General features: G+C 46.8%; 1 long non-coding RNA gene across 4 annotated transcripts in view; it reads right to left on the reverse strand.

Moving 5' to 3' along the window:
• LOC140408854 (uncharacterized) overlaps positions 1-26,919 on the reverse strand; it is a 169,688-nt gene that overhangs the window by 103,927 nt on the left and 38,842 nt on the right. For 3 of the 4 annotated variants that reach the window (XR_011940223.1, XR_011940222.1, XR_011940221.1), the window contains exon 4: positions 3,372-3,640. This is a non-coding gene — a long non-coding RNA (uncharacterized lncRNA). Of the gene's footprint in view, positions 1-2,928; positions 3,641-26,919 lie in introns of those variants that run through there. The other variant, XR_011940220.1, reaches the window with a different exon arrangement.

Here is a 26,919-nt window from a genome sequence, read left to right on the forward strand (position 1 = left end):
GAGCCACCTATCCTCCTCCAAAGTCCTCCCATAAATCACCGAGATTACCACCCTGTCCAACCTTGCATCCATCCTCTGAGGCTCAAACCCGTGGTTCCCCTGAATCAACATCAACTTTGATCCTGTTCCCAACTTAACGTGCTGCCGAAACTGTCTCCTCATTTTCAGCATGGCCACTACCACGGGACTCCCCAAATACTTCACCGCAACCCTGACCCCTTACAAAAACCTGTCTGCATCTTAATCCACAAAGCCTCCGCCTTCCTACTCCAGCCCCGCACCTTCTCCGCATTCGCCAAGCCCGTTAACTGTCTCCCTCTCTGGTGCACCGTTCTCCTAATCCTTGCGAGCTTACCTGCCCATATAAATGACAAAATCGGCCTCCCACCCCCATAAAAAGCATTTTTGGCAAAAAGACCAGCAGTCCCTGAAACATGAATAAAAACCATGGCAAAATGTTCATCTTAACCGCCTGCACCCAGCCTGCCAAAGATAGGGGAAGGCTATCCCATTTCAGCAAATCTGCCTTGACCCTGCCCACCAGGTACATGAAGTTCAACTTGTGGAGTTGAACGCAGTCCCCAGCTATCTGCACTCCCAGATACCTATAGTGAGTTGGTGCCACCCAAAATGGCACCCCCCACCCCGACTCCCGCACATGGAAAAGAAACCACAAAACACTCACATTTTCCCAAGTTTAACTTGTATCCTGAAAAAGCCCCAAATCTCCTAAGTATGGTGATATGCATACATGCATATCTGAGTATAAATGTATATAACTGTATATAATTGTACAAACCTATATAATTGTATAAAGCTGGTCATCAGTGCATGTACTGATGGTTATGATCTGCCAGTGGGTGGGCCAGACATACATCATGTGACTGACGAGACTCGGCAGTTGGTAGCAGGACGGATAGTAGGGCAGTCGCATTTACAGTAGTTCTCAAGGAACTTAAATATCTTTGTTTATACATAGGTCTGTTGGTTACCTACCCACGTGTTTAATAATAACTACTTGTACTGGCTGAACATACATGTTCTATGCATGTCTTCATGATCAGGGGAGCCATAGAGCACAACACTAAACAGTCCCATGATATCCCTCACTAACAAATTGGAGATATACAACAGCAAATCATCAGCGTACACAGGGACACTCTATACTCCGCATCCCCTCCCTATCTCCCTCTATTTATCCGAGCACCTCAGCGCAATGGCTAAGAGCTCTATTGCCAACGCGAACAGAAGGAGGGGACATGGGGCACCCCTGCCTCATTCCCCTGTACCCTGAATTCATCTTGTTTACACACACTCGCCATCGCGTTCTTATACAACAGTTTCGCCCAAGCCACAAACGTAGGCCCAATCCAAACCTCTACAACACCTCAAACAAATCGCTCCACTCCACACAATCAACGCCTTCTCTGCATCCAGCGCCTCCACCACCTCCAATTCCTTCTCTTCTGTTGGAGAAAGCATAATATTCAACAGATGCTGCACATTAGACACCTGTCTGCCCTTCACGAACCCTGCCTGCCCTTCCCCAATCACCTTCGGGAGGCACTCCTCCAACCCAAGTGCCAACACCTTTGCCAGAATCTTGGCACCCACCTTCATTAACGATATTGGCCTGTACGACCCTCATTCTACTGGGTCATTATCCTTTTCCAGCAGCAGAGAAATGGATGTCTGTCCCATAGTCTCCGGCAGTTGAGGTGCCATTTTTAAATGGCACCCCAATCTCCGATATAAAAAAGCGCAGCCCCTCTACATGCACAAGGAGACCACACCCCTCGACCACTAGAGACACGGAGACCCGCCCCCACGGGTGTCCACCCACACACACAATAGGAACCCACCCGCTCTCATAAGGGGAACCTCCCTTCCCAACTGATAAGGGGAACCCCGAACACTGCCCCCTGGCACAGCTCCTTGGCACCACCCCTGGCACTATCCCCTGGTGCCAGGGGGCAATTCCAGGGAACAGTCTTGTCATGTCCCTCTCTTCCCGGGGGCTATACTTAACTGTGCTCCCCCAGCGGGTTCCCTTCGCCTGGTTCCTGTTTTTGGAAAGCTCGCCGATGTGACGCACATCTGCGAGGGCGAATTACAAATGTGGGGTGACAATATTGTGGAGAAGCCTACTACGCCCTAGCTATGCCCACTCCCCTGCCATTTCCCGTAAGTCCACCGAACCTTTGGACACGAAGGCGCAAGTTGGCCAATCCACATAACCTGCACATCTTTGGACTGGGGAGGAAACCAAAGCACCCGGAGGAAACCCAAACAGACATGGAGAGAACATGTAAACTTCACACTGACAGTCACCCAAGGTCGGAATCGAACTTGGGCCTCTGGCGCTGTGAGGCAGTAGTGCTAACAACTGTATGACCGAGCCATCCATCTGAGCTCGGCCAGTTCCACTGTGTGGCTGGCAGTAGGAAACAGAAATTTCAGCCGGAGCCAGCCCCCCTTAAGGGAACTGACCTCAACATAAGGTAGGTGTTGGGATGGGGGTGGGTTCCCAAATATATTCCTGTACAAAGAAAGAGGGCTGCGGCATGAAAAGCCTGAGAATTTCTCAATGTTCCTTACCTTGGCCACTTTTGATCACTCTGCTAGATCCCCCTAGATTTCTCTGGTAGCTTTGACATTGAATGTCATTGTGAACATCACATGGGTGCACCAATAATGGGAAGCAACTTTTACATTTGAATTAGGCCATGTTTACCTGCGGAGTCTTGGTGAGCTTCAAAGTTGGTGAAGGTGTCACCAGGTGACATCAGTGTGGCCTTAAGTATTCTACCTGATCTTAACCTCGCCCAAGCACCATTTCCCAGGTTAAATGAATGATGATTGGTTAGCAGCAACCTCATACGGTGGGTTACAAACTTCTATTTTGAGAAAGACTGCAGCAGAGTGACATTTATTTTGCTGTTTTTATTCAGTGGAAATTTTTTTAAAGTAATCAGCATACTAATGACCAAAGTATCAGTAAATTGTTTGATGCTACTGTGGTGATGTATTAACTGATACTGAAGATTGCTCTTATACTAGCTTGGAAGAAAAAGAATTGCAACTGGGCTACTCTGACCAGTGCAGACCTCTGATCTGCACATTTAAGAAGTTTCCTGGCCATTTCAGGAAGTGCAATGCTTGTCATTGTACAGGTCAGTCTAAAAATCAGATCAGGTGAGTCATGTACGACAGTGGTGCTGTTCTCCACTGCTGTCACCTACCTATTTTCAATTGCCTGGCCTCCATATATTTAATGGGAAATGAAGCTGAAAATGCGTCAATGCTTTTAGATAATGGCCCCAGTGCTTTGGCTGAGGTAATGTAACAGATATTCATCACAAGGTAATTACCCAGAAATTCAATATGGCAGAAATCAAGCTTCTCCTGCTTCCCGTAAATCTGTCTAGTGGGTGAATAATTTCAGCCCACAGTGCTGTTAGATCTCAAGTGAGTCACTTCAACTCAGAGTTGTCTGATGAATTCAGTCTGGTTTGCAGTACAGCTTGGTCACGGTGATTGAGTCACTTCACAGTACAATTTGATCAATGCACTTTGCAACTGTTGATTTTTTTCTTGCCGCTACTCTTAATGGGCATTCACTGCAAGCTGGTGAGGAGTTCTATAAAAGTTATACAAGGTTAGTTAAGTTAAAATATAAACGTTTCAACATTTAAATATGAACGGAGCAGTATCAGGAAATAACATTTTCAAACTTTCCTGTGAAAATTGCACAATATAAGAGTTTGTTGATGAGGTAACAGAGAGGGTAAAAGGGGGTAGAGTGGGTGATAGGTGCACCTGGATTTTCAAAAAGGAGCTTGAACAGAATCTGTGCTGGGGATATCCAACTACAGTCATTAGACGATGGCCACAGACTCTGCAGCCAACATGCATTATAACTACTGCAGACATCTCAGGCCTGCAGTCGAGCAGAGGCTGACTCTGCCCTACTTCCAGATGCTAAGTCGCAGCAGGAGTGGGTCTGCACCAGGGGAATGTCTTAACTATTTAAATGACCCGAATCCAGAGAGGCAGGTTCATCGTTACAACTAAGTGCACCAAAAGTATGCACTACAATTAGTGCACATTTGGAAGAGGCCGGCATCATGATATGTATATTGACTGGGATGTAAAGAGTTAAGTTAATGATAATGCTTCTTATCACTAGAGGGAACCACAGAACAGTAATATATATATAGATCATGTGACTTCTGGGATTCTGGGTAGAAGGCGTAGAAAATGGTTAGGCACGAGAAAGATCAGTTGTGTATTTAGAGTTCTGTAGTTAGAGATAGCAAAATTTGTACTTTAGGAATACGTACGAATCTTATTTACTGGTGTTAATAAATTAGTTCGGAAGACAGACATTTTGCACATGCACAGTTGAAGAAAAAATGCAACCTGGAAGTTGACCGTTCTGTGCATGCGCACAACAGTGTTGTGCATGAGCATTTGGAAAAAGAGCGCACTCTGGACGACAACCAATTTGCGCATGCGCATGAGTAGTTTGCGCATGACATCATTAGCGTGATGACGTGTACATGCTGTGGCCACGCCCACTTAAAGAAAGATTGCCCGGCATTCGGAAAGAAATGTTTAAACTGCAGCAGACTAAACCATTTTGCCTCGCAATGCAGAACAGGGATGAAATTTAAACAAATAGCTGAACAAGACGTTTGCAGCATCGAACAAGCAGTTTTCAGCATGAAACAAGAAGAACATTTTAACAAATCTAAAAATAAAGAAGATAAACTCAACATCACAGAAGATTAAATAGATTTGGAAGAAAAAATTATATAGATATAATTGAAAGTGTAGACAAAGGTACATAGGACATTTCAGAAGCTGAAAATCAAACCCAATCACAATTGTTCAAAATTTAGATGAATGGACGATTCCAGTGATGCTGAATGCCACATTAATCAAATGCAAGTTTGTCACCGGAACAAGTGACAATTTCCTCAGCCTCTCCGATTTGAACCGCCTGAGAGTTCAATCGACAGTTTTTGATAAACAGAAATGGCTGATCGCCTACAGTGGGAATTTGATTGAAAACTCTAGGGGTATGTGACCTAGAAGTATGGATGCACAATCAAAGTCACATTGTGCAATTCGCCATTGTGGACACAGAACGAGACTCCATATTTGAAGCGAAAAGCATGTGAAGCCCTGAACCTTGTTAAGCGACTGTATGTTCCAGACAGCGTGAAGACAGAGGATCCTTGTAACTGGCCACGAGATTTGATGCCACAATCATCCGATGAGGACTGTGGTAAAATAGATGATGAGACAGAAGAAGAAGACTATGGAGGTCTATCTAGTTTATTTGCCAGTAGTGATGACGTGATCACAAGTAGCATACAAGCTGTGCAGGACAACAGCAAAACTGACCGATCTCAGCTGGACTGTACAGAGGCTGACAATGGAAGTGCAACAGTGAACATATCAATTGAGAGCACATCAATTGTGAACAGCCGACACCTTGGAAATGTTGACTCCAGATGAGAAGCATGAAGAGCTCATAGAGACGTCAGATAATCCAAAGGGAACTGATATTAAAAAGATCAAAGATAAGTCAGATTATCTAAAGGGAACTGATTGTAGAATGTTCAAAGATGAATCAGGTAAGCGAAAAGGAACTGATCTTGAAAACATAAAGAGTAACTATAGAACAAACAGAACTTACACAACAGTACAACCTTGAACCCAAAGGGCAACTCACCAATGCATTGCAATTCAATGCAAAGAAGTGCTCAGGTGGTATTCCCAAGTGGGCACCTGGCTGAAGAGGAGCAATTGTGTGTTTCCCGCTAGAGTGGTGACCTATTTAGGATACAGGGTGGATGGACAGGGATGGCCTATATCCAGTAGAGAACAAGATCAGGCCATAAAAAGGGCCCTGACCCCAAAGAACATCCCTGTACCCCAAAGTGGTTCTGGGGTGCCACGCAACACAAAGCATTCGCTGGGGTAAAAGAACTTCTGTCGCCCACACAGCTCCTCACTCACTATGATCCAGCTCAAACACTAATCCTTACATGCGAGCCTCCCCTACAGCATTAGGGTGGTGCTGGCCCACAGATGGGACGATGGCACTGAACCCCCCACTGCTTTTGCCTTGAGGACACTGGCGGTTGCAGAACAATATGCTCAAATCGAGAAGGAGGGCTTGGAGTCAAGTCGTTCAACCAATACGTTTACGGGAGGCGCTTCTCTATTGTGACTGACCACATGCTCCTGCTCAGCCTTTTTAGAAAAGATAAGGGAATTCCACCCATCGCAACAGCCAGAATTCAGCGTTGGGAGCTTCTACTCGCCACGTATGAATTTCCGTTTCAGCACCGCCCGGGTATGCAGATTGCCCATGCCAACACTCTCAGTTGTCTACCATTGCCATGAGTTCCCCATTCTCGGCAGTGGCAGATGAAGTGGTTGCAACTCCTAATTTTATGGATACCTTGCCAGTAACGGCTTTGCAGGTGCGAGCTTGGATGCAGCGAGCTCCGAAACTGGTGAAACCCTGCCACATGCTTTTGAGCAGTGGAATGCAGGGGACTCCTCCTTCTCCTACAAAGTTAAGATTCAGGGGAGAGTACAGAAGAAGCAGTTGGACCACCTAAAGAAGTTGGAGCCCGCATAACACAGTGCCTAACCAGCAGCACTGACATTTCTCCATGCCAAGAACCGTCCCTCAGCCAGGGGACCCAACCGTCTATATGCCAGCACCCATTCCAGCAGGAGGATGAATCAAGCTTGGAAATGGACACGGAACTATCCTTGCAGACAGACGAAGTTGTGTCCAGGACTGGGTTCCCAGTGATAACACTTCGGAGGTTGGCCAGAAAAAGGCGATCGATGAACCGATATACACCAGCCGACCCAGAACCACTGCAAGCTGAAGCACAGCCTCGGGCAGAGCGGTGCAGATGGCCTCCTCCTTTGGCAGTTAAAAGGGAGCTTACAGACTTTGAGGGGGGGTATGTGGTTGTTATAACCTCCAAGAGGACCACAGGGAAACCATTGTCAATCTCCCGTGGGACTCGTAGCGTACGAGCTTCTCAGCAGGGCCAGAGGCAACCCAGCTGGTGCTCATTAAAGTCCTACACATGAAAGCCAGCCCAAGAAGGACCCAGAGTTGTTGGCTGTCCCAAACAGGACTGGATTGGGAGAGAGTTACTGCCATGGGCAGAGTATTGTACATAGTTTAATAAATCCTAGTTCCACTACCGCTGGCTTCAAGTTACTAAAATCAGCAGTCTGAAGGTAGTATTTATTCACTGGAGTCTCTCTCATTCCAACTTCATTACCAGATCGCTAATTAAGGCAGTGAAGGATCTGCACAAAGTGAGAGTCTCTGGCCGACCTAAAAAGGAAAATGGAAACACTTGCATTTATATGGTGCTTTTTCTATCATCCTCTGCATGTCCCAAAGCACTTCACCTCCAATGAATTTTTAATGTAGTCAAATACTCACATTCCATGAGAAGATTAAAAAGACTTAGAAGATTTAAGGAGTGACTTATACGAGAAAAACAAGGTAGAGAGACGGAAAGATTTACAGTATTAATTCCAGAGCCTTGAACCAGGCAACTGATGGTCACTAAAGGTGGAACACGGGCAGCAAGGTGGGTTGTCAGGCTGGAGGTGACAAGAAGAAACAAAGACAGAAAGACCTGCCTTTCATGAATAGCAGATACCTCAAAGTACTTTACAGCCAATTAAATTCTTCTGAAGTGTATGTATAAGCAGAATTCAAAGCTCTGTTAAAAAAAATGCAAGTTCTTGTATAGTTCATAAATTTGTCTATGTGAAGAAATACAACTTGAACAGACATTTTACCCTCAAAAGCTTGTTAATCTGTCAAAACCATCAAATTCACATTTCCCAGGACAGCAGAATAAACAAACACTGCACCACAGAATCCATTAGTGATTTTCAAGGCAGTCAAATACTTATGCATCTTTCAAAGCTTTCAAACAGCCAAATAGATGGCTGAGTTGATCCGTAAAGAATTGAAATGTTTTTTTGAGTACCTAATTCTTTTTTTTTCCAAATAAGGGGCAATTTAGCGTGGTCAATCCACCTACCCTGCACATCTTTGGGCTGTGGGTGAGACGCCCATAGACACAGGGAGAATATGCAAATTCCACACGGACAGTGACCCAGGGCCGGATCAAACCCGGCTCCTCGGCGCTGTGAGGCAGCAGTGCTAACCACTGAGCCACCTCGATCCGTAAAGAATGAGTGAAAGCAACGGGGCAGTTTAAACAATTATCTCTGGCTCTCACACTGGGCTAGCCTTTCAATATTGTACAATACAGCAGAGCATTTTTGCCAATATAATCTATTCTAATGTTTTCCACTTTTACAGAGCTGTTCTCTCATTTGACAGCTTCCCAGTTGTCAGAAATAACAACTTGGCAACCATATAATTTAATGGTCATTTACCTTTTCCAATCACAGCACTGTCATCACTCACTTCAGTAAGCATAGATATATTTCATGATGAGGGTAACACAGTGGCACAGTGGTTAGCACTGCTGTGTGGGTTTTCTCCGGGTGCTCCGGTATCCTCCCACAGTCCAAATATGTGCAGGTTAGTTGAACAGGCTATGCTAAATTGGCCCTAGGTGGAGTTACATGAATATTGTGGGGTTTGGGCCTAGGTGGGGTGCTTTTTCAAAGGGTGAGTGTAGACTCGATGGGCCAAATGGCCTCCTTCTGCACAGTCGGGATTCTATGATTTGAAGTGTAAAGGAGGCAACACTGTTTTTATTCTCCTTTTCCATCTCCAAACTATTGTTCACGATTTTACTCTACAGGTGTGATTTAGGAAGGCTTCCAAAAAACAGTTGCCTCAATAAAGATTCCAGAAGTTCTGAAATGCCTACTTCTATAATGTTGCCAGAAACTTCTAAATCAGAGTGTGCAGCATCGTGGCCGCGCCCTTTCCCACTCTGCTGAATGGGAAAATGGCCATAGACGGAGGTGGGATTCTGCCTTTGCCATTCAGCAGCCTTTCCTTTTTCTAAATCCTGACTCTCTGCGGACCTGAAACGGATCAGCAAAATCTCGGCCTAAGCCTCGAAAATCATAACCGTTTACCGCATCCTGCATCAAGGATGAGGAATAGAGATACAACAGGTTCACATGAAGAGGATGAGGTTGACAATGAGAACAAGAGAGAGAGTGAGTGAGACTGTGAGAACAAGAGAGAACACACAAACAAATAACAAAGAACAAAGAACAAAGAAATGTACAGCACAGGAACAGGCCCTTCGGCCCTCCAAGCCCGTGCCGACCATACTGCCCGACTAAACTACAATCTTCTACACTTCCTGGGTCCGTATCCTTCTATTCCCATCCTATTCATATATTTGTCAAGATGCCCCTTAAATGTCCCTATCGTCCCTGCTTCCACTACCTCCTCCGGTAGTGAGTTCCAGGCACCCACTACCCTCTGCGTAAAAAACTTGCCTCGTACATCTACTCTAAACCTTGCCCCTCTCACCTTAAACCTATGCCCCCTAGTAATTGACCCCTCTACACTGGGGAAAAGCCTCTGACTATCCACTCTGTCTATGCCCCTCATAATTTTGTATACCTCTATCAGGTCGCCCCTCAACCTCCTTCGTTCCAGTGAGAACAAACCGAGTTTATTCAATCGCTCCTCATAGCTTATGCCCTCCATACCAGGCAACATTCTGGTAAATCTCTTCTGCACCCTCTCTAAAGCCTCCACATCCTTCTGGTAGTGTGGCGACCAGAATTGAACACTATACTCCAAGTGTGGCCTAACTAAGGTTCTATACAGCTGCAACATGACCTGCCAATTCTTATACTCAATGCCCCGGCCAATGAAGGCAAGCATGCCGTATGCCTTCTTGACTACCTTCTCCACCTGTGTTGCCCCTTTCAATGACCTGTGGACCTGTACTCCTAAATCTCTTTGACTTTCAATACTCTTGAGGGTTCTACCATTCACTGTATATTCCCTACCTGCATTAGCCCTTCCAAAATGCATTACCTCACATTTGTCCGGATTAAACTCCATCTGCCATCTCTCCGCCCAAGTCTCCAGACAATCCAAATCCTGCTGTATCCTCAGACAGTCCTCATCGCTATACAAGAGCAAGATAGAGCCCATGAGTGTGTGCATGAGAGCAGGAGAGACCATTCGAGAGAGAGAGGGAAAGAGACAAAGAAGGATTTTGCATTTAAATTGTGCCAACCACTACCCCAGAACATTCCACAGTTCTTTTCTGCGAATAAAATATAATCACTGAGCTAATGTAGGAAACACGACAACCAATATGTGCACATCAATGTGACAAGACAGGTTAATCTGTTTTACTGTTTTTGTTTTTTAACAATAATCTTTATTAGTATTACAAGTAGGCTTGCTCTTAACACTGCAATGAAGTTACTGTGAAAATCTCCTAGTCGCCACACTCGCACTTGTTCGGGTACATTGAGGGAGAATTCAGAATGCCCAATTCACCTAACATTGAGGGTAAAATATTAGCCAGAACACTGAGGAGAACTCAACTGTGCTTTGAAATGTTGCCATGGTTTATTTTCTATCACCTGAGACTGGGGTCTCAATTTAACACTTCATATCAAATTAGGTACCTCAGGCAATGCAATGCAGCATTTCTTCTGCACTGAACTGAAGTGTCAGCCTAGATATGTGTGTTTAGGTCTCTGCAGTGAGACTAGAAATGTGCAACCTTCTGACTCAGAAGCAAGAGTGCTAACATTGAGTCAGAGCTCAAAGGTAGATTGATGCTGTAATGTGTGGTGAACAATTATTTATAGTAATTGAGGGAAATCCAGCCCACAATGTGTCCTAACACGAAGCTTTCAATTGAGGTAAGATTGGAAGATATTTCGTGAGCCATGCATCTGTTGGGCAAAATTTGCTCTGCCATGCTGATTTAGAACAGGAATCAGTGCGTGAAACGTCATAATCAATTATAATTATTTGCTAGGTGGTCACACAATGCCTTAAGGTTTTCCCTGATCAACATTCTCCACAGACTTTCAGAATTTCTTCTTGAATTAAAGTTGATTCAGCGTGACTGGTACTCTACCTTAAATATCATCTCTGTGACCAGTTAAATACTGTGAAGGTGCATACAAGTCTGCTTTGGGGCATTTGGGAGGTGTTTCTTGCTGGTTGCTGATCCAAGATTCACCCCACTATTCACCGGCACTTTCCAATTTTTTGGGCCGCAGGGAGTTTCTCCCCATTGAGGCCTGAGGTACCCTCAATAATGACACTTAGAGATTAAACTGTAAAGAAGGCTTTATTAGACTAATAACTATGCTGGAGCTAGAGACGAGAGCTGACTGTTACAGACCATGAGGCAGCTCCTATGTATGGCTCCCAGATGGGCGGAACCAGAGGCGGAGTCCCCAGGGTTACAAGCCCGGTCTTAAAGGGGACATCACCTTACATGATGATAAGGCAGTAACCGTTCATCACATTCACCCCCTGTTTAAAAAGGAGTCCGGCGGGGGTGAAGTGCCATCATAGGTCCATCCGTCTCGGTGGCCGGATCGTCCTCCTCGACCTCCTCAATTCAGGCGGTGGTGCGGCGGGCACTGACGTCCCGGTTGAGGGCACATCCGGGAGCATAGCGGTCAGAGCTTCGGTCCGGGTTGGGGCAGGGGAACTAGGCAGGGCTCGGGGTAGCGGAGCCGGCGCCGGCGCCGGCGGGGTGTGTAAAGGGGGGGCGCGGTAGGGGCTCACCAATGGGTGGTAGGACCGGAAGGGGGTGTGTTGTAGGGGGCGACGGGTCCTGCAGGGGAGCGGCGCGGGAAGGGGCGTCTGTGGTGGAGGATCCAGCGGGTGCCAGATCCCGGAGGGAAACCGTATCTTGCCTGCCGTCGGAGTACTCCACGTAGGCATAACTGGGGTTGGCGTGGAGCAGTCGGACCTTTTCAACTAGGGGGTCCGTTTTATGGCTCCTCGCGTGCCTCCGGAGAAGAAAAGGTCCCGGAGCCGTCAGCCAAGGTGGAAGCGAGACCCCGGAGGTAGACTTCCTGGGGAAGAGAAACAATCGGTCGTGAGGGGTCTCATTCGTGGCCGTGCAGAGGAGTGACCTAATGGAGTGTAGGGCATCGGGTAGGACCTCCTGCCAGCGGGTGGTTGGGAGATTTCTCGACCGCAGGGCCAGGAGGACAGCCTTCAACACTGTCGCGTTCTCCCTCTCCACCTGCCCGTTTCCCCGCGGGTTTTAACTGGTCGTTCTGCTCGAGGCAATGCTTTTGCTGAGCAGATGCTGACGCAGTTCATCGCTCATGAACGATGCACCCTGGTCGCTGTGGATATAAGCGGGGAAACCGAACAGGGTGAAGATGCTGTGCAGTGCCTTAATCACCGTGGCTGAGGTCATGTCAGGGCAGGGAATGGCGAATGGGAAACGGGAGAACTCATCGATCATGGTGAGAAAATAGGCATAACGGTTGGTGGACGGGAGGGGCCCCTTGAAGTCCATGCTCAGTCACTCAAAGGGGCCCGAGGCCTTCACGAGCCGAACATTGTCTGGCCGATAGAAGTGCGGTTTGCACTCCGCACAGACTTGGCAGGCCCTGACAATGGCCTTGACCTCCTTGGTTGAGTAAGGTTGGTTGCGGGACTTGATGAAATGGACGAGCCGGGTAACCCCCGGGTGGCAGAGGTCATTGTGGATGGCTTGCAGGCGGTCCACCTGTGCGTTGGTGCATGTGCCGCGGGACAGGGCATCTGGGGGCTCGTTGAGCTCCCCTGGACGATACTTGATATCGTACGAGTAGGTGGAGAGTTCGATCCTCCACCTCAAAATTTTATTGTTTTTTATTTTGCCCCGTTGCGTGTTATCGAACATGTAGGCGACCGACCGTTGGTCGGTAACGAGGGTAAACCTCCTACCGGCTAGGTAGTGTCTCCAGCGCCGTACAGCCTCCACAATGGCTTGTGCCTCCTTTCCGACTGCAGAGTGTCGAACCTCGGAGGCAGTGAGGGTTCGGGAGAAGAACGCTACTGGTCTGCCTGCCTGATTGAGGGTAGCAGCCAGGGCAATGTCAAATGCATTGCTCTCTACCTGGAAAGGGATGGTTTCGTCCACCGCGTGCATGGCGACCTTGATGATGTCGGCCTTGATGCGGTTGAAGGCCAATTGAGCCTCAGCCGCGAGGGGAAAAGTGGTGGACTTTAGGAGTGGGCGGGCTTTGTCCGCATACTTGGGGACCCACTGGGCATAATAGGAGAAAAGCCCCAAGCACCGTTTGAGGGCCTTGAGGCTGCGGGGGGGAGGGAGTTCCTTAAGGGGGCGCATGCAGTCGGGGTCGGGGCCTCGGACTCCGTCTTCCACGACATAGCCGAGGATGGCCAGCCGGGTGGTGTGGAAAATGCATTGCCCTCGTTATAGGTCAGGTTAAGGGCTCGGGCGGTCTGGAGGAACTTTTTGAGGTTAGCGTCATGGTCCTGCTGATCATGGCCGCAGATGGTGACATTGTCCAAGTACAGATAAGTAGCCCGCAAACCGTACTGGTCCACCATTTGGTCCATCGCCCTTTGAAAGGCGGAGACCCCATTTGTGACACTAAAGGGGTCCCTGAGGAAGTGGAAGAGCCGGCCGGCTGCTTCGAAGGCAGTATAGGGGCGGTCTTTTGGTCGGATGGGGAGCTGGTGGTAGGCAGATTTGAGGTCGACCGTGGAAAAGACTCGGTATTGGGCGATCCGATTTACCATTTCCGCGATGCGAGGAAGGGGGTACGCATCAAGCTGCGTAAATCGGTTTATGGTCTGGCTATAATCCACGACCATCCGTTTCTTCTCTCCGGACCGGACTACCACCACTTGCGCTCTCCAAGGGCTGTTGCTAGCCTCGATGACCCCCTCGCCCAGTAAACGCTGGACCTCTGACTTGAGAAAAGCCATATCTTGGGCACTGTACCACCGGCTCCTGGTGGCGACGGGCTCACAGTCAGGAGTGAGGTTAGCGAATAGCGAGGGGGGGGTGACTTTCAGTGTCGCAAGGCAGCACACCGTGAGGGGGGGCAAGGGTCTGCCGAACTTCAGTGTCAGGCTTCGGTGGCTGCACTGGAAATCCAGTCCGAGCAGCAGGGGGGCACAGAGGTGAGGGAGGATATAAAATTTGAAACAGGTGTATTTGGCACCCTGGATCGAGATATCCGCAATACAGTACCCCGTAATTTGTACTGAGTGGGACCCAGATACGAGGGCTATGGTTTGGGATGCGGGATGGGTGCGTAGGGAGCAGCGCATTACCGTTTCAGTGTGGATAAAGCTCTCCGTGCTCCCGGAGTCGAAGAGGCATGCAGTGTCGTGCCCGTTGACCTGGACCTGCATCATGGAGTTCTGCAGGTGTTTTGGCCGAGTTTGATTGAGGGTGATCGCACCCAGTCGCGGGTAGTCGGAGTCGTCAGCCGAGTTGGACTCGTAAAATGGCCGCCGCCGGCTGCGCGTGTCGGGTCGAGAAGATGGCCGCTGACAAGATGGCTGCTCCCATTATTCGCACGAGGCTGATGACGCGTCAGAAGAGGACGTGTCGGGTCAGTGCGCAGCAGCATTGCGAGGCCTTCGGGCCTGAGAGCCTGATTTTCGGGCTGGCTGTTCTTTGTTTTTCTGGCCCCTGGGTCTGGCCAGGCAGACCCTCGCAAAGTGCTCTTTCTTCCCGCAGTCGCTGCAGATCGCGGAGCGGGCTGGGCAGCGTGGGCGTGGGCGCTGGCCCTGCCCGCAGAAGTAGCATGGTGTGCCCCAATGGTGAGCGGGTCATTGCGTGGCGCAGGCCTGTAATATGGTTGAGTCTGAGGAAGTCCGGGGGGGGCTCGCAGAGTCCACGGGGTACGTACCCAAGTTATGTCGGGCCACCTCCAGCGAGGAGGTGAGCGTTAGCGTCTCCTGGAGGTCTTTTGCCCCGTTTTCGAGCAGCCGCTGCCAGATGTAGGTTGAGCGGATGCCGGACACGAAAGCGTCCCTGATGTGCAGTTCATATGGACTTCCCCTGTCACAGCCTGATGGTTACAGTCCCTGGCAAGCGCGGTGAGTTTCTCAACAAACTCGTCGAGCGATTACCCCAAGCGCTGCCGGCAGGTAGAGAGCAGATGCCGGGCGTGCACCTCATTGATGGGTTTGACAAACCGCTTGCGGAGCAACTCGGTCGCTTCCTCATAAGTCGTCGCCTTTTCGAGCGTGGCGGAGATTCTGTGACTCACCCGGGCGTGGAGTAGACGCAGCTTGCATGGCCCCAGGATGGGAGTCCCTGCGGAGTCCAGGTAGGCCTCGAAGCACTGCAGCCAGTATTTAAAAATTTCCTTCACCTCCGGCGTTCGTGCTTCCAGATTGAGCTTCTCTGGTTTTAGGCCTGCATCCATCCTGAATCTAGTTTAGTCTAATAAATTGAGGTACACTTAGAGATTAAACTGTAAAGAAGGCTTTATTAGACTAATAACTATGCTAGAGCTAGAGACGAGAGCTGACTGTTACAGACCATGAGGCAGCCCTTATGTCTGGCTCCCAGATGGGCGGAGCCAGAGGCGGAGTCCCCAGGGTTACAAACCCAGTCTTAAAGGGGACATCACCTTACATGATGGTAAGGCAGTAACCGTTCATCGCAAGGCCACACTTTAGTGAAATTCCTGGAACCGCTCCTCGCAGATCGGGGCGCCTTTTTGAATGGCAGCCCCGATCTTCCCCCCTCCCTCCTTTCAGGCCTTCCCCTGCCTTATTACCCCCACTTCACCTCGCCAACCTTGTTGAGACCCTGGACCTCACCCTCACCCCACCACCAATGGGTAAGGCCTCCCTTGGACCCACTATTTACAGGTTCTGCCTTCTCGAGATATTCCCCTGCTCCTTCACGTTTGCCCTCAACATTTTACAAAGGTCTCCTACGAGCCCCGCCTCCACCTCCAGAGCCACCACATGATAGCTGTGGTTTGAGATCACTTCCTCGGTTTCACGAATCTGGGATCCCTGCACCTCCAAACACTTCTCTACCCATTCCATCAAATGTTTCAGGGGTGCCACAGCTCCTTCAATGGCCTTCGAGCAATCCTCACAAATTTCCTTCCTCTGTTGGCGGAATTCCTCCTCAATAAAAGCCATCAACTGCTCCATCTGGGACTTCGCACCTTGCACCAGCCATTCCCCCTCAGGCATCTTCCCACAGGCTGCTGTGTCACAGGTTTCCTCCAACTCTTTAGCCAGGTCTCGCAACTTCTTCTGCCAGGTTTGGTAATGAGCCAACATACCACTCCCAGGGGAAATTACTCCTCCAACCTTCACCTACATCTTTTCATCAAAATTCTACCTTATATCGGGTAAAAAGAGCTCTTTTCTCTGCCTTCAAGCAGGAGCTGCCCTGTGTGTGACCACTCACACCACGGCCACCACTGGAAGTCCCTTAATATCAGTATAGCTGGTGAGCTTTGTGTTGTTGAATGCACAATGTTTCTGTATATCATTAGAAAGCTAATGACATGTTTAGGTAAAAAGCCATTATCCCTCGAAACCTTCACTGCATGCTTGAGCAATTGTACGGAAATTTCAGCTAAGCTGTTGAGAGCTGGATGGTAGGGAGCAGATTTGATATGGGTCACCACACCCTTTCAGGTAGTCCTCAAATTCAACAGTGTACCGTTATTGCTCACGAGTTGTTCAGGTCACCCGAATTCTGCAAATACCTCTTCAACCCTTTCTAGGGTCTGTTCCATAGTTGTCAATTTCTTTTAAAAAAAATAAACTTAGAGTACCCAATTATTTTTTACCAATTAATGGGCAATTTAGCGTGGCCAATCCACGTAACCTGCACATCTTTGGGTTGTAGGGGTGAAACCCATGCAGACACGGGGAGAATGTGCAAACTCCACACGGACAGTGACCCAGGGCCAGGATTCGAACCCGGGTCCTCAGCGCCATGAGGCAGCAGTGCTAACCACTGCGTTGCCGTGCCGTCCAGTTGTCGATTTCATGATGGCAACTCTGGCCACTTCCAATACGCATCAACCACGATCAAAAACATGTGCCTTTGACTAGTCCCACATAATTGACATGGATTCTTTGCCATGGCCTGGTAGACCATTACCATGGAAGCAAAGATTGTAGTGGAGGTATGTTTCTCAACACAGTGCAAGATTGGCATTACCCCACCTTCTCCTCTATTTGGGCATCCAACCTGAGCCACCAGAAGATGCTTCTCACCAACTTTTTCATTCTGACTACACCGGGATGGCCCTCGTGCATCTGTTCCAGGATTCTATTTTGTTGACACAGCAAAATGATTACTCTAATACTATACAACAATACTCCATTTTGTACTGTCAACTCAAGATAAAGTTTTAAGATCTGGATTCTTTCTGTGCTCGTGTGTTAGACTGCCTTTTTGAATCATGTCCAAGCCTCCCCATCACCAGATCTGTTCTGGTAAATATCTGCACCTGAGAAGACTTAACCAGAACATTTTCTGCATGAGACAGATAGAATATGTCGTTGAAGTGTTCAGCAGATTCATGCTTATCTTTTTGGTCTTGTTGATCTTGCAGTCTAGACAAAGCATTCAGGAGCTGTTCAGACCTACGATATTCAATGACATAATCGTGTGCTGACAACAAGATTAACGGCCAATGTTGTAATCGACTAGTAGTGAGCGAAGGGATCCCTTTATGTGGCCCAAAGATTGTTGTTAAGGGATGATGGTCAGTCAACAGATTAAACTGACGACCAAATAAATAGTGGTGGAACCTTTGAATACCAAAGATAATGCCGAGAGCTTATTTCTTGAGTTCAGCATAGTTGGACTCAGTGCTAGTCAATGTCCTAAAAGCAAAAGTTATTGGTCGCTCTTCACCTGGGGTGAAGACAAGTGCTCCAGCCTCATAGGATGGTGCATCACAAGCAAGCTGCAACTTCAGGTTTGGATTATAATGGACCAATAATTCAGATTCCTGTAAAATTTGTTTCACATTTTGGGAAGCATCCTCACAATCTTTCGTCCAGAGCTAAGCCTGTTTGTTACAAAGCAACATGTGTAATGGCTTTAGACTTGTTGCTAAGTGTGGTACAAACTTTCCATAGTCTTTTAGTAAGCATTGGAAAGGGTGCAAAGGAGATTTACCAGAATGCTGCCTGGATTGGAGGATAGGTCTTATGAGGAAAGGTTGAGGGAACTAGGGGTTTTCTCATTGGAGTGAAGGAGGATGAGAGGTGACTTAATTGAGGTGCATAAGATGATGAGAGGGATAGATAGAGTGGATGTTCCGCGACTTTTTCCTTGGGTGGATGAAGCTGTTACAAGGGGGCATAACTATAAGGTTCATGGTGGAAGATATAGGAGGGATGTCAGAGGTAGGTTCTTTACTCAGAGAGTGGTTAGGGCGTGGAACGCACTCCCAGCTATGGTAGTGGAGTCGGGCACTTTAGAAACTTTCAAGCGGTTATTGGATAGGCATATGGAGTGCACTAGAATGATTGGGAGTAGGTTGATTTGATCTTAGTTTCAGACTAGTTTGGCACAATATCGTGGGCCGAAGGGCCTGTAATGTGCTGTACAGTTCTACGTTCTGTGTTTAGAAATGACCTTAACTGAGTCACATTCTATGGTCATGGAGCAACCAGGATCTTCAACATATTCTTAGGTTCTTTGTGAAAAACGTCTTGATCAATGATGTGTCCAAGATAGTGAATAGAAGATTTAAAAAATGTGCACTTCTCCTTCTCGAGATTATGTAGTTGCAGCCTTGCAAAAGTAGCTTCTAGGTTCTTTACATGCTCTACATTGTTGGAACCTGTAATCAAAATGTTGTCCAGGTAACAATGCACGCCAGATAGCCCACTCAAGGGTTAATAGTAATTTTGAAATCCCTGCATATTCATACTGAAGCAGCCTTCTTTAAGACTGGGATGATTGGGATTGCCCAATCACTGGTGGAAACAAGCTCAATGACTCCTGTCTTCAGTCACCTCTCGAGTTCATCTTCCACTTTAGGTTGAAAAGCATAGGGCACGGTACATTCTTTCAAGCACTTATGCACAATGTCTGCCTTTATCTTGAGTTTCAATTTGATCACAGTCATTGATCCAAGTATTTCCTCAAATATCATTGCATACTTTCTCAGAAGTGGTTGAAGTTTGTCTGTAGAATCACCAATCTGCTTCACAATGACCCCGTCTAGCTGAATCCTCCTCAACAAGATCTTCCAAGCAATGCTGGGAAGTTTCTTTGAACAATGTGAAGGGGCAATTCCACTTTCTGCTCATTAAGTTCCACAGTCACCTTGTTGAAGCCCTTTAGCAGCATGACCTCGGTACATGTCCTCAAGTCCACATCAGATGATTGCAATGGCAAATACTTCCATTTCTGATGGTATATTCCCCCACCCCCTCCCCCTTGCAGGCTCCACTCCCCCATTGCTCACGCTCTCGAAGGCCCTGCTTTCCCCATTGCTCACCCTCTCACAGGCCCTTCTCTCCCCAGTGCTCACCCTTTCACAGGCCCCGCTCTCCCCATCGCTCACCCTTTCGAAGGTCCTGCTCTCCCCATCGCTCACCCTCTCACAGGACCCACTCTTTCCATCGCTCCTTCTGCAAGCTCACCCTGATAGAAACAATTTGGGTTTTGTGCTGTATCCAGCTTGTCCAATCAGAGGCTGGATTCTGGATTCAGCTTCTAATTGGATGAACTGGAAACAGCACAAAACTTAAATTGTATCAATCAGCCTGGCCTGCTGTGGAATCCCTGAGAGGCTCCCGCAGAACCCCTGCCCTAGTACTATTGTTTACCTGATCTTTCTCCTCCTTGCCTGTACAATCAAGCCATCTATGATGCTATGGCTTTGGCTCTGGCTGTAGTCCCCACCAGCATGCAGAACTGAATACTATTTAGAGAGTGAGATGCAGTCGAGGGACTCCTGCACTACCTGCCAGGTCCTCTTTGTTTGTCTGGCAATCACCTCTTAAGATGCAGGTTAATACCTCCTGGAGCATGTTGTCCGTGTTGCTCTCAGTCTCACAAATGCACTGCAGTGACACCAGATGCTACTCAAGCTTCAAAACCCTCCTTGCATAGCTGATCAGCCAGGACATGAGAAGTGCCTGCAGTTCCCTCATGGTGCAGGATATGCATTTGATGGGTTGGCCTTGGCCTTTACTCAACAACTAGCTATGTTTATTAAAAATAAACTTAAAATTTGTCCTGATTTGGACAAAGAAAATGTTATCATCAGCTGTTTACTAATCACCTTGGGTTCCTTTAACTCTGAGCTCTCCAATTAAAAATTGTTTTAACCAAAGAACGAAATTATTCACTGATGGATCCACCCATCCAGGTTGCATAGGTATGAACTGCTCTTTGGAGAATTTTAGAATTTGTCTGGCTCAGTAATCCTTTCACCAAACATGTCATAGGTTATATTTGTTTCTAATTTCCCAGGAACAATCTTCCAGCACCACGGGCGTCATTCTCCGCCGGCGGGAGTCTCCGTTTTGCCGGCGCCCGGGGGTTTCCCGAAGGCGTGGGGCTGCCCCACAATGGGAAACCCCATTGATCGGCCGGTGTAACGGAGCATCCCGCCGGCGGGCCGGGGCAGAAATGTGGCGGGGCGGGATGGAGAATTTTGCTCCTGAATAGTCACCATCAGCCAATTTATACCCAGAGACAATGCTTTCCTGATCCAGGTCAGCAGTTTGTAGATTCAAGAACCGCTCTTAGATTGGATTGCATTATCTTGGCTGACAGTCTAGTCCAGCAATAAGAGAACATTATACTGTCAGAGGCATTGACTTATGGATGGGACATTAAACTGAGGCTTTTGGTGGATGTAATTACCCCATTAGGCTATTTGAAGAAGACTGAAGGAGTCATCATGATATTCTGGTTGACATTTATGCATCAAAGCTACTAAATACAGATTTATCTAATTTCTGTTTTAGGGTGTTGCTGTGTGCACTGGTGCTGTGTTCCCGAGAGTAATATTCCATTGACTCTGAAGCATTTCATGATGTGCCGAGGATGCAAAAGTGCCATATAAATGCAAGTTCTTTCTTTTCCTTCCCCACTTCCAGATAATAATATTTATTGAACATGAGCACACATCTATTTCTTCACAGACTGATTTTATTAACTTAGTGAGCGGTTGGTGTTATTTAGTTGTCCGTTTGCTTTAATCAAGTATGCTGTCTGCTCATTGTAACTTCTTCCCTTCTCTGTTGGTTTTATGATGAAATGTGGATTCTTGGTTCTATCAGTCCACTATTTTCCTGTAAGATTATATTTTAATTTTAGTGTTTTTGTTCTACTTTTTTATTGTTTTTCTTGATCAGGTTATTGTCTGGAGTCAATTCTGATGGTGTGGAATGTCATTTGTCTGTTGGTGGGGAATTAAAGCAATCAGTTTTATTTGTCAGTGAAACCTATTTAGGTTTCACTGAATGTGTTCTTTGGCATGTACAGTGTGGCAACAGCATCAGTCATGGCTCAGTTAGTATCACACTTTGCTCTAAGTTCGAAAGTTGTGGGTTCATAGAGAGTTGAGCACAAAAAAAAGGCAGGCATTCCAATGCAGTACTGAGGAAGTGTTGTGTTATCATAGGTGTTGTCTTTCAGATTAAATGTTAAACCAAGGCTTTTTTAAATCTCTCAGGTTGACATGAAAGATCCTATGGCACTACTTTGAAGAGGATGATGGTGTGGGGTCAGATTGCAAGGTGGTAGGGGGGTGGGACTGCATTGTATCCTGGCCAATATTTATCTCTCAATCAACATCACTAAACTAGATTGTTTTGTCATGATCGCATTGCTGTTTGTGGGATCTTGTGCATATATTAATTGCTGTGTTTCCTAAATTAATCCAGAAGTATTTTGGGATATTCTGTGGTTATGAATAGTGCTATATGAAATGAAAGCCTTAAAAAATAATTTCCTTTAAACTCTTTCCTGTGTGAGCAAGGAGCTGGTAAATAATAATTCCTAGCATCCAGAGTATTTAGACTTTGGAGAATACTGATGAGTTTGAAACGTTTAGGTTTCTGCTTTAATGCTGCCTTCAGTTTAATATGTACCTGTTATTTTATTATCTTTTATCTTCTGTCCAGTGGACATTTTGAAGGATATGCCCTTTATTCCTGCAATGTGCCACGGATGGGTATTTTTGGAATAATTTAACCCTTGGAATGTGTCCTTTTTTTGTATGTGGAAACTATTCACTGAAATTAATTTTTGGTATCAAAGTTTGTGCATTTGGGAATTGATTTTTTTTTAACCAATTTCAGTAATGGTTTCAAATTTTTAATTGCAGTCTGTGCTCTTTGTGTTTTATTATTGATGTCACTCAAGAGCACCCCTTTTTTGCCTCCGGATTAAATTCAAATTTGCCCAAGATTGCTGTGGCATGACTGAAATTTGCTTCTTGGTTTCAAATGTTCCAACTTCCATCCGACATTTTTATGGTTAGTGTGAGGATGTCTCAGTACAGGTTGTATATTTTCCTATTCTGAGTCAGACGCTGCCTCTGTTACTTGTCCAGTCCTTTGTCTCTGTGGCATAGGTTGGCATAATGGGCTTTGGTGATATAGGGAATGTTGACACAACGTATAAGATCTAGTACAACCTAATGCCTGTGTAGTTCCTTCTTTATTGCCTAAAGAAACTGCTAACTGCAATTGATACCACATGTGTCAACATGCAACCAAAACAAATGTGCCCACTAGTGTGATATTTACACTGGTAAATTTCACAGAATTGTTCCAGCGTAAGAGGCAATAAAGCCCATTGTGTCTGCAACTACCCTCTGAATGAGCAATTCACCTAGTACTATTGCCCTGCCTTCTCCCCGTAACCATGCACATTCTTCCTTTTTTAGACAGGTCTAATTCCCTTTCGAATGCCTTGGTTGAACCTACCTCCACCACCCTCTCAGGCAGAACATTCCAAACCGTAACCACTCACTGTGCGAAAGTTTTCACCATGTTGCTTTTACTTATTTTCCAATTACTTTAGATCTGTGCTCTCTTATTCTCCACTCTTTCACAAGTGGGAACAGCTGCTCCTTATCTATTCTGTACTGACTCCTCATGGCTTTGAATATCTCTCTCAAATCTCCTCCACTTCTCCATGGTAAACAGCCCGAACTTCTCGAATATATCTTCAAAACTGAAGATCCTCATCCATGGAAGCATTTCTGCACTCTCTCTAATGCATTCCCATCCTTCCTAAACTGCAGAGCCCAGAACTGAATGCAATGTTCCAGTTGAGACTTCCTCTTATAGAAGTTCAACAAAACCTCCTTGGTCTTGGATGTTATGCCCCTATTAATAAAGCCTAGGATATCGTAAGCATTATTAACTGCTTTCTCAACCTGTCCTGCCATCTTCAATGACTTATACACATATACACCCAGGTCCCTCAGTTCCTGCACCCTGCTTTGAGTTGTACCTTTTATTTTATATTGTTCTTCTTATCAAAATGAAACATTTCACAATTCTCTATATTGAACATCATCTTCCACGTGTGTGCCAATTCCACCAACTCCTCTATATCCTTTTGAAGTTCTACACTAGTGATGGGCAACCTAGGCTTGTGAGTGGGCCACAAGTGGCCCTCCTTCATCTCAGTGGGCCGCAAGATTGAAATCGGACTTGGTCACTAACCATGACCCTCACGAATAAGATTAAATATATTTAATGCGTGCCAAATATTTCATTAGTTATAGAAAATGCTCAATCATTGACATATTAATAGAACTATCAACTTCAAATGGTCCAGGTCATTATTATGTATCAGGAAAAACAAAAGTCCCAACATCCACACCTGGGGAAGTCGTCGACAAGCTTTCCTCCAGCCCAAAAAGCATACATTAGACACTATACTCAGCATATAACAATTCTATAATATTAAATAGTCACTGCAACAATTATATATTATAACCAATCACTGTCATAATTATATATTATAAACAATCACTGTCAGTCTGAGCTGCTCTGAAAACACCAGACGCTCTGTTTAAATAGATTTGAACGTCGCAAATTATCCAATGTAAACAACAAAATAAAAGTTTGTCCCCTGAGTGAATCAGTAAACTCCCGATGATCTGGAACACAGCTCCGCTCACCCAGCCGCGAGCCCCATTACCATGGAGACGGCCGGTCCTGCCACTAGGCCGGCCGGGGAGGAGGGAGTGTGCACAGCGGTACAGACAGCAGCGCCCATCCATCACCGCACCAAATAACATAACTGAGGTCAACTAGTGATTTCCTGTACAGATCAACATTACGGTATTTGTGGGGCAAGGAGAGCTATTCGGAGTTGTGCGTAAGTGGAATGACTGCACATTCAAACGCCCCATAGAGCAGCGGAGCAGTCCTAATTTGAACAATAACAGAACCGAGCTGTTCAGTACATACAGAAAGCAGTAACTCAGCGCAAACGGTCCAGGAGAGAGCAGTAACTCGGCATACAAAGTCCTGGAGAAAACATCAACTCACTAGAGAGTCCAGGAGAGAGCAATAACTGTATACAGAGAGTCCAGGAGAGAGCATTAACTCAGTGGATAGAGGCCAGGGGAGAGCATTAACTCAGTACAGAGAGCCCAGGGGAGAGCATTAACTCAGTACAGAAAGTCCAGGGGAGAGCATTAACTCAGTACAGAGAGCCCAGGGGAGAGCATTAACTCAGTCCAGAGAGTCCAGGGGAGAGCATTAACTCAGTACAGAGAGCCCAGGGGAGAGCATTAACTCAGTACAGAGAGCCCAGGGGAGAGCATTAACTCAGTCCAGAGAGTCCAGGGGAGAGCATTAACTCAGTACAGAAAGTCCAGGGGAGAGCATTAACTCAGTACAGAGAGCCCAGGGGAGAGCATTAACTCAGTACAGAGAGTCCAGGGGAGAGCATTAACTCAGTACAGAGAGTCCAGGAGAGAGATTTAACTCAGTAGAGAGAGCCCAGGGGAGAGCATTAACTCAGTACAGAGAGTCCAGGGGTGAGCATTAACTCAGTACGGAGGACAGTAAGAAATCTTACAACACCAGGTTAAAGTTCAACAGGTATGTTTTAAACACTAGCTTTCGGAGCACTGCTCCTTCGTCAGGTGAATGAAGAGGTAGGTTCCAGAAACATATATATAGACAAAGTCAAAGATGCAAGACAATGCTTTGAATGCGAGCATTTGCAGGTAATTAAGTCTTTACAGATCCAGAGATAGGGGTAACCCCAGGTGAAAGAGGTGTGTATTGTCTCAAGCCTGGACAGTTGGTAGGATTTGGTAGGACAGTTGCTGAAGTGTTCCCCGACTGGAAGGGAACATTCCTGCCTGGTGATTGTCGCGCGATGTCCGTTCAGCGGTCAAGGGCATTCAGCCTCTGATCTCCGGGTAAGCGTTCTCCAAGGCAGCCTTCAGGATGCGCGACAACGCAGAATCGCCGAGCAGAAACTTATAGCCAAGTTCCGCACACATGAGTACGGCCTCAACTGGGACCTTGGATTCATGTCGCATTACATTCACCACCCACCATTTGGCCTGGGCTTGCGAAATCCTACCAACTGTCCTGGCTTGAGACAATTCACACCTCTTTAACCTGGGGTTACCCCTATCTCTGGATCTGGAACATACCTCTTCATTCACCTGAGGAACGAGCAGTGCTCCGAAAGCTAGTGTTTGAAACAAATCTGTTGGACTTTAACCTGGTGTTGTAAGACTTCTTCCTGTGCTCTCACCCCGGTTCAACGCCGGCATCGCCACATCAACAGTACGGAGGGTCCAGGAGAGAGCATTAACTCAATACAAAGAGTTCAGGAGAGAGCATTAACTCAGTACAGAGTACAGGAGAGAGCATTAGCCCAATAAAGAGAGTGCAGAAGAGAGCGTTAACTCAGTATGGAGAGTTCAGGAGAGAGCATTAATTCAGTACAGAGTGTGCAGGAGAGAGCATTAACTCAGTACAGATTACAGGAAAGAGCATTGCCCAGTACAGAGAGTCCAGGAGCGAGTAATAAGTCAGTACAGAGAGTCCAGGAGACAGCAATAACCTGGTACAGAGTCTAGGAGAACGCATTAACTGAGTAGAGAGTCCAGGAGACAGCATTAACTCAGTACGGAGAGTCCAGTTGAGAGCATTAACACAGTACAGAGAGTCCAGGAGACAGCATTAACTCAGTACGGAGAGTCCAGGGGAGAGCATTAACACAGTACAGAGAGTCCAGGAGAGAGCATTAACTCAGTATGGAGGGCCCAGGAGAGAGCATTAACTCAGTACAGAGAGTCCAGGGGAGAGCATTAACTCAGTACAGAGAGTCCAGAAGAGAGCGTTAACTCAGTACAGAGAGTCCAGGACAGAGCATTAACTCCATAAAGAGAGTCCAGGAGAGAGCATTAACGCAGTACAGAGAGTTCAGGAGAGAGCATTAACTCAGTACAGAGCGACAAGGAGCCAACATTAACTCAGTAGAGTCCAGGACAGAGCATTAACTCCATAAAGAGAGTCCAGAAGAGAGCGTTAACTCAGTACAGAGAGTCCAGGACAGAGCATTAACTCCATAAAGAGAGTCCAGGAGAGAGCATTAACTCAGTACAGAGAGTCCAGGAGAGAGCATTAACTCAGTACAGAGAGACAAGGAGCCTACATTAACTCAGTAGAGAGTCCAGGTGAGAGCATTAACTCAGGACAGAGTGTGCAGGAGTGAGCATTAACTCAGGACAGAGTACAGGAAAGAGCATTAGCCCAGTACAGAGAGTCCAGGAGAGAGCATTAAGTCAATACAGACAGTCCAGGATAGAGCATTAACTCAGTACAGAGAGTCCAGGAGACAGCATTAACTTGGTACAGAGAGTCTAGGAGAATGCATTAACTGAGTAGAGAGTCCAGGAGAGAGCATTAAGTCAGTTCAGAGTCCAGGAGAG

Source organism: Scyliorhinus torazame, chromosome 3 (assembly GCF_047496885.1).
Source record: "Scyliorhinus torazame isolate Kashiwa2021f chromosome 3, sScyTor2.1, whole genome shotgun sequence".
Lineage (NCBI taxonomy): Eukaryota > Metazoa > Chordata > Chondrichthyes > Carcharhiniformes > Scyliorhinidae > Scyliorhinus > Scyliorhinus torazame.